The sequence below is a fragment of the Mycetomoellerius zeteki genome, unplaced genomic scaffold (genome assembly GCF_001594055.1).
Source record: "Mycetomoellerius zeteki isolate Tzet28-1 unplaced genomic scaffold, Tzet1.0 scaffold81, whole genome shotgun sequence".
NCBI classification, from domain to species: Eukaryota; Metazoa; Arthropoda; class Insecta; order Hymenoptera; family Formicidae; genus Mycetomoellerius; species Mycetomoellerius zeteki.
This window is the reverse complement of record NW_017257841.1, coordinates 61,411-70,027: the sequence shown is the minus strand read 5'-3', so window position 1 is coordinate 70,027 and position 8,617 is coordinate 61,411. Positions and strand designations below refer to the sequence as shown.

General features: G+C 42.9%; 1 protein-coding gene across 6 annotated transcripts in view; it reads left to right on the top strand.

The window, feature by feature from the left end:
• Window positions 1-8,617, top strand: part of Tlk (Tousled-like kinase) — a 61,279-nt gene that overhangs the window by 26,019 nt on the left and 26,643 nt on the right. Inside the window, exon 1 of one of the 6 annotated variants that reach the window (XM_018459275.1) lies at window positions 7,381-7,400. The exons of the other annotated variants lie outside the window; for them this stretch is intronic. The gene's annotated coding sequence lies outside the window, so the exon portion shown is untranslated. Of the gene's footprint in view, window positions 1-7,380; window positions 7,401-8,617 lie in introns of those variants that run through there. 6 annotated transcript variants of the gene reach the window in all.

Below are 8,617 nucleotides of genomic sequence, written 5' to 3'. Positions count from 1 at the left end.
CTCTCTCTCTCTCTCTCTCTCTCTCTCTCTCTCCCCCCTCTCATTCCTTCCCTTCGCGTCCGCCCGCGCCGTCAGCTGCACCTGCCGCGCGCCACCACCCGCTGGCCGTGTCTCGCCACTTGGGACGCAGCCGCCGAGGGCGACGGATCGTGCCGTCTCCCGCTCTCAGCTGAGCCGTTGCGTCGCGTCGTCGGGCAGTAGGATGCTAGCCACACTTGCGTACGCTGACGGCTTACAATGATAATGATAACGGGAGTATATCTGGTTCGCCGTCCGCAGGATCCCAATTGGCACTGGGAGCCTTGGTTAATTAAGCCTGATTAGCGATTTCCTGCCCCACTTCTAATCGTTGCCCCAGTTTTGTATCAGACTGCCGTTAATGTCGCATATGTCGTTTTAACGCCATCGGTTTTCTAAACCCGGTAATTTTACAACGCGATTAACACTTTGAACTCATCGTTACATTTGTATTATATTTTAAGGAAATTGCATGACGTTAACTTGTTGGCATAAGTTTATAATTTTGTAGAGCACGAACTTTATGAATTCTTAGAATGATGTCAAATAAATACCTAATATAAAACAGTTTTTCTTAGAGACTTTACGACACTTAAAATCCGTTACGAAGCAATCTACCTCGATTTAGCAGTTGTTTAACGATATGCGGGGAAAGGGAAGCTTCCCGATCGATTAATCACAGGAACACGCCTGGGGAAGGTACCGAAAACATACTTTTCACGGGCCGCTTGGCATCCCTGTGCGGATACGCGGAAATCGAATGAACACCTCGATAGCCCGCTTCCGGGGGTCGCGCCTACAGATGCCCCGATTCTTTCCGCTCGCTGCACACTTCGCCTCGTAGGTCGGAATCGAATCGACTCGATAGGGACCGCGTCATCGCGCGCGGATTCTTCCCTTTCTTCGTGCCTCTCTCTCTCTCTCTCTCTCTCTCTCTCTCTCTCTCTCTCTCTCTCTCTCTCTCTCTCGCTCTCGCTCTCGCTCTCGCTCTCGCTCTCCTCTCTTGCATCGCTTTCAACTTCCCTCCTCGTGCTCCCCTCGGCTCGGTCGCGCTTGCAACGCTTGGCCGCCTGGCTCGGTAGCGAACTCGTGCGAATTCGGCCTAATCGGGCCGTCTCGTCTGTCGGGCGAGAACGCACGAGCGCCACGCGCGATGCCGCAAGCTCTCCTTAGCCGTGGGCGTGATTGGCCGACTGAACAATGAAGCGGGGCGGTGGGGCACACACACGGCTCGAGAATCGGCAAAAGGGAACGGGGGAGATCCTCGTTCGCGAGTGAAGACCCTCTCTTCCTCCCTCCCTCTCCCTGTGTGAAATTCATTGCGGAGATAATATATGCGCCGTTACCGCGTATTAATCTGTTTATCCGGCATGGAGTTTTGGCACGCGGTGCGAAATACATTCAACGCGAGGCGAAAAAGGCTCGATCGGATACGCCAAGCGGGCATTCTTTAGCCGTTAAACACTTCAATGCTGTTCTTTCTGTTGTACTGTTTACGGAACGTAATGTTAAAACGTAACATTCCCGTTTTGGGAACAACACTGATAAAAAAAGCGTATTTAATATTGTACTACTCTTTGAATTCCTTGGAGTGTATCTCACTCTGAAAAAATAAAAATTCCGTCTTGAGAAGAGTGAAATCTCACTCTGTTGGAATAGAGATCCAATCCGAAGAATTTAGAGATTCGACAATGATTCGTACTTTCCGATTGATTCCCTACAAGGGGTGGAATTTGGACAAAGAAATTTACTAGAAAGAAGATGAGTCAGCGGTACGTTTTTGTATCGCGAGGTATCTGCATATATGCTATTGTATTCCTGACGCGCTTGGACTCCATGATGTAATATCGTGGTGTTGTAAATACTGTAGTTCTGGCTTACGGTTGGCAACGCTGGTGCGAACGAATTTGCGGATCGTTCCTCGCGAACCTCGTCCTTCTGCTCTCTCGCTCTCTCACATCGCGTTGTAGTCCTGCGAGAATACACGAGTGCTGCCGAGTTCCTCCGATTACGGGACGCGGTTGACCGAGGAGGGTGAAGGGCACTGTCCCGATGCTACACCCCTGGTAGGGTGACCTCCGTTTGTTTCCCGTTCCGTGCTTCGAAGAAACTCGATAGCCGCCTGTGACTCTCGGTGGCTCTCGCTTTTCGAGATCGCAAAGACGAACGCGAGATCCGAAACAGTGCTCGCAAATATCGACGGTGTAACAATGGCTTTTAACATCTGATCTTGCATAGGATTTTTCATTCTAACTAACTCGCATTGCTTTCAAATAGAACAGCTGTTATTTTAGGAAATACCTACTATATTTTCGACTGAAAGCATTTAACAAAAATAATCTCTTATCACTAATCACTAGTCCACGAGAGGTCGATTTAGGTTGATGTTTGTTGATAACTTATCTGTAAACTATATACGATTGTTCTCTAATTGACGAAAATCCACCGCGAAATAGAGAGATTGTCGACAAACACTTGTTAAGTGTTATTTCAAGCAACGCGAATAGATAGCTATTAGTATTGTCTCGCGATCGACAGAGATCGACTTCGAATGACTAGTATTCCCTTCCCGAAGGATTGTCGCTTTCTTCGAAATGTATATCCCGCACGAAGGCGCTGCGTGACCTACAGTCTTGCAGGCGAGGGAGATTCATGAACGCAAGCAGGCAGACAAGCAGGCAGGCAAAGCAAGCAGGCGAGCAAGCAAGCGAGCGAGCAAGCAAGCAAGCAAGCAAGCAAGCAAGCAAGCAAGCAAGCAAGCAAGTCTGTGCATGTCCCCCGTATTGATCCTTTCGATAGTAAGTGGGCACTACGCGCATTGTGTGTATGGAAGGTTTCTACATACCTACCTACCAACCTTAGGAACGCCGAATACACATGTAAGCATCGTAGAAGAGCGACGAGCGAGAAGAGAAGCTCCCGGAGTCTTCTTCCCGAGAAATCTCTCTTCTTCATCGTGAGCGCGCGGTTAGTGTTTTTCCAGCCTTCCCGATGATCGTTACGACGGCCCCATCGGGTTCTCGGAACTTCGAAACTGGTATCGTTGCCTCTCTCACGAACCTTTTTTACGAATCGCCGCGCATCCTTCCGCGCAACGCGCCTTCTCGTGTCTACCGAGTGTCTCGACAGAAAATTTCGGGTTCTCGACTCGCGTACTTTCGTTAATGCGCAGTTGAAAACTTTCCGTTTGCAAGCCGATCGAAGTCACGGACATCGCGTCGTGAACAATGCCATTGCTGGGCAAGTAATTCTTTTTAATTGTCGACAGTTTTCTCTAATGACTTGATTTAAGAGCCGTTATATTTAAATGAATTTATTCATATCGGATAGAACGATGACTATCGATTTCATTTTCACTCATAAATACAGACGTGATATAACATTCGTTAACTTTTCTTCCGTTTAACGTTATTATATCTTAATTACAAGAAAAGAGTACATATGCGTATCTTTTAAAAAAAAGATGATTAGGGGATGGAAGGAGGGAATGTAATTTTTTTTTCATGCGTTAAATGTAGATATTTGATGAAATATAATTTTTACTGACAATTCTTATTAATATAATTTTATAAATACGAAATTTTTGATTAATGACCAGAAGTTTTACGATCTCAAAAAGAGCACAGCCGTACTTTTAAAAGTACTAATGTTATGTTTCGAATCTGTAGGGCTCCGTGGTAAAATTTCAGCAAGTCGTTCGCAGGATTGCCACAAAACTGGAAATCAGGAAAATTAGAGAATTGTCAGAGAAATTACAAACAATCAAGGAAAAATCAGGGAATTTTGCAAAATTTTCTATGAAATTAAAATTCTTTACTTTAAAGAAGTTTAATATATGTACATCACATCTACGCAGTTTTCAAATACTATCAATTAATAATTAATAATTAAAAATACAAGCAGTGTTAGCAACATTAATAGTGATTTAGGGGTCTATTCTGCAACTCTTGACGACTGTAACGCTTCAGTTAGTAAAAAATTACAGAATAAGCCTATTGCTACATTAAATTGATCTTTCAACAAAATATTTAACCAAATCCGGACGGAAATACAAAAAAAAATTGCAAAATATTATTGAAAGTCAGGGAAAATGATGAAATTTTGTTTGGAAATCAAGGAAAAGTTGTCGAATTTTAGAATGAGGAATTAGTGACAAGCCTGATTCGGGATAGAGCCGCATGCATAAGTCGTACAGTGATCCATAGGCGCGGCAATGTCTCGGCAGGCGTATTCTAGGAGTCGCGTGTTAAGGTCCAACGATTACGGGCTTCTCGTAGCTGTCGGAGGATTAATCGGCTAGGAATCCACGGAATGGAGAGCGAAGCGACGGCCAATGGGCGGCCGACGAGACGAGGCACGGACGAGAAACGGACGGTGCACTCGAGAGATGTGCACCATACGATGCAACGCGGTAACGGGAGACGCCCTGAGCCCGCAATCTGCATTACCGTCTGCTTTTACCGCCACATTGAACTTCTTTCGCCGACTGCTGATATATCGACGCCTGAGTAGCGAAGAAGCAGAGACAGGGAAAATACTTGTCGTCCTCTCTCGCTCTCCGTCTCGTTCTCATTCACGGTGATTTTGCTCGCTCTCTCTCTCTCTCTCTCTCTCTCTCTCTCTCTCTCTCTCTCGCTCGCTCGCTCGCTCCCGTTCCGTTTGCGCTTCCGTCTGTGCACCGTCAACGCAGCGGTACGATAGATAGGCATGCTTATCGAAATATCGATACTGGCTGACTCTTCGATGTCGAGTGTCTCGCGGCGGTACTAGGGTAACACGTTATGTCGATTCATAGAACGAATGTGCTCTTTCAGGTGCTTATACCGAGAATCGCTTCGTGTCCTCGAATAGATAACGCGTCTGTCAACTATCGTTAACGATCTTAAAGACAATTCGTACGTATGTCTTAAAGACATCGCGACTTCTAAATGTCTTCACCGTCTTCACGTTTTTTGAAAATAAAAATCCGAAGTCAGAAATCAATTTGATGAATTCTTGATTGAAAAAAAAACTGATTATAAAAAAAAACCGTTATTAAGAAGAAAAAAGCGCGCTATTAAACAATTAATTTGAATAATTTGACGAATTTTTAAAACGCGTGTTAAGTAGATAAATCTCCAATTTGTGATCGTGCGAGGAAAATGACGCGAAGAAAAGACGCATTTGCATACGCGAGGTAGCTGGGACTATTGAAGCACGGATCTCGTGCGTACTTCGTGACACGAAGGGAGCAAAGGTTTACCGCACGAAACTGGCGTTCTTTTACCGACAGCCAATTTAACACGGACAAAACTCGCTTAAACTTTAAGTCGTCGCCGCGTCTTCATCTTCGTTCCTTTTTTGCGCGTTCCATGAGAGGCAGGCACATGGTTCACAGTCTCGTGAAACCTGTGGTGCGTTTAGCTTCACGAAAAATCTTGAACGCGAATTATTTCGATCAAACTCCGACTAATTTAATCGGCGCGATTGCAAAGTTTATGACTATATCATTATCTCTTTAAGTTTCGATTTTTTTTTGCAAATTTTTTCCCCATTCTGCTTCATTCTGGATATAAAGTTGCAAATAATTTCGCTTCTGCTATTCAGTTTTAAATTCTCGTGTATAATGCCTATTGCACACTGGACGCGATAAACGATGAGCGACGAGCGATGTCCAAGGAGAGCTCTGCTTTGCATCGTCACGTGAGAAAAAGCTGAGCTTCCATTGGATATCGCTCGTTGTGTCCAATGTGCAATAGACATAAGGTTGATATCAGACTACGCATTAAAGATTGAGATTTAAGATTGAAAGATTGAAATTTGACCAACAAAAGGAGCTAAAATTTCTTTGTCCTCATTGGTCAAATTTCAATCTTCAATCTCAATTTTCAATGCGTAGTTTGATTCCGGTCTAACGCAGATTGTGAGCTGGTTTCTAGGTACTACAAAAATATCGTAAGAATTTACTGTATAGAAAAAAGTCTGTCTCTAATCTAAATTTTTTTTTTGAAAAAGCAAAATAATTATATCTAATAGATGGAATACTGTAGGTTTTATTTATTTGATAAATTAATTGAAGTTTGAACAAAGTTATTCTGCTGCAAGTTATTCTGCGCAAGAACAATCGAATCGAAGGAAAAATAGGATAGCATGACACACAGAGATTCTCTGGACTTGCCAACTCGCGATGCTGAAGCTCAATCGAATCGAGGACAGGCGATAGAAAGAAGATTTGGGAAAGTAAGAATCGACCAAATAAATCCACTTGGTTCAAATATCGTTTTCTTACTTCAAAAGTAGCACAAACTTTACAAATTAAGTGCCTCAGAAAAGAGGAAAAGCTATTTTTCAGTTTGATAGAAAATTATCTAATCAAAAATATCGATAAAAAGATTATTTCTTAATATGATAAAATGTCATTTTTGCTATTTTTGTTTCATACTCTTTAAGAAACGATCTTTTATTAATTGTAACGATTTTTTAAACTTTTTTTCGTTATAGCGATTTTGACGATTTTTTAAGAAATTAAGTTAGTCCAATGTTTGATAATTAATGTTTTCTTAACTGATTCATGGTAATATCTCGAAAATCACGCTTTTTAATTAGGTCATTTTTGAAGTAAGAAAACGATATGTGTTTCATAGTTAATCGCTCGAAGAGTATTAATTGGTCGCTAAAGTTATTTTGAGTCGCATTTAGCGTACATTTTCAGACAAGAAACGTCAATATTTTAAAGCTCGCGTGGTGTTCGATAAACATTCTAATTCCGGACGATCGAGAAGCCATTTAATATTTCGTGAATTCTCGACAGTAATAGCGAACTATGATGGCTTTAGCACACGATATTATATAGATGCAATATATTCAGTAGATATAATTACGTACCAAAACGAAGAACCGTTTTCTTAGACGAAAGTATTTTTATTGAAGGTTAATTGCCTGGATGATTTACTCCTTTTTTTTGTCCATAAGATTGAATCAGCTCGTTAAAACCGGCCGTTGATCGCGCTGACCGCACTAGATTCGTTGCGTCTATTCATCATTTTCTCGTTCGTCTTAATTCGTTTGAAAAGGGCGAACGAGTAATGATGACAACTACACGGCAGTCGTCCCTGTCGTTAAACTCGGCCGACATTTTTGTGTCCTGGCCATTTACGCGTATCTACAAACGCCGTAATAATCGTTTCGTGTCGGGAGACATCGTTTATATAATTTCATCGAAACGAACGGCAAGCAAGGACGATGGTTTAGATCCGTCACTTCCGCCGTACGTACATTCGCAGTGTAGCAGAACGTTAACTGATAAGATATCTTCTAACGCTATTGCTGCTAGTCATACCACTCGCAATTTTAGTTGTTGTTATGTGCCACTTTGTTAGTCATCCTTTTTCGACACGCTACAGGTATGTAAAAAAAAGATTATACGTTGTAAGAAATTACATAGTGTAACTATATACACGACAGAGAGAGAGAGAGAGAGAGAGAGAGAGAGAGAGAGAGAGAGAGAGAGGAGAAAAGTAGCTGGTATAATCATTATATTGTCTCTTATAAACGCATCCTGCATCACTTTTGTCGTCGCTTTATCTTAATTCTGAATATATACGTTACATTTTCGTATCCTCCGACTCACTTTCTAGTTTTCCTTTTCATGTCATCGAATATTTTTACAGCTTTGGTGAAATATTCAATGAATTCCTGTTCCAGCGTAATATAAGAGAATTCTCAAAAATGTCAGGGACTCAAAGACTGCACACATAATTTCGCAAGATCATAGAACACGATGGACTTTGTCATCCGTATCTAAATAGTATGTCAAATGTAGTCAACAAAAATGAGAGACAGAGTGAAAAAGTGAAAGGTCCAATCTCTCTCTCTCTCTCTCTCTCTCTAAGATATTGTGATTGGTTGAATGGAAAGAGATACAGACTAGTCGTCTTCAAAAGTTTTATCTCTTATTTTTGTTGACCAATTTTACACATGGTTGCTCTATGGTCTGATGTAATCCCAGGCAGGATGTATCCCACACAGTACGTTGTATTCTTACGGGGCTTGCAAATGGCAACGAAGTCGCACCCTATGGGCCCTGCGCATCTCCGCGGATAAAGTCGGACGCACACAGCATCCGTGCCGCGTATCCGCTTTTTTCTGGCCGCCTGAGCGGGGAGCTCCCGGCGACCACCTAGTGCCACGTGCAGGAACTAGGGCCGGCTTTCGATCGTTACTGATCTACCTACGTTAAGTGTTTGCCCGATGTCCGTGCGACCACCGAGCCCCACCCTGATTGTTATATTGCTCGCTGTTGGCGGTCGCGAGCCTTACGGCGAATTTGCACGATTTATTTTCGTACGCTCGACGACTCGGGGGGATGAATCATCGAAAGAATGAATCGCGTCAACGACATTGTCGCCGCGAAACGAAGACCGGTCGCTGTTATATTTCGAAACACGCCGCGTGCGCGCGAACGCGCAACAGCAAACGTGCCCCGCCGCAAGGTAACAACATCGGAGACAGACTAGAGATGCTGTAACAGAATCTGGCCACGAGCGATTTGTTAAAATCCTACGAGAGAGAAAAGTGTATATAATTTTTTTCTCCCTATATATATATATATACAGGGTGT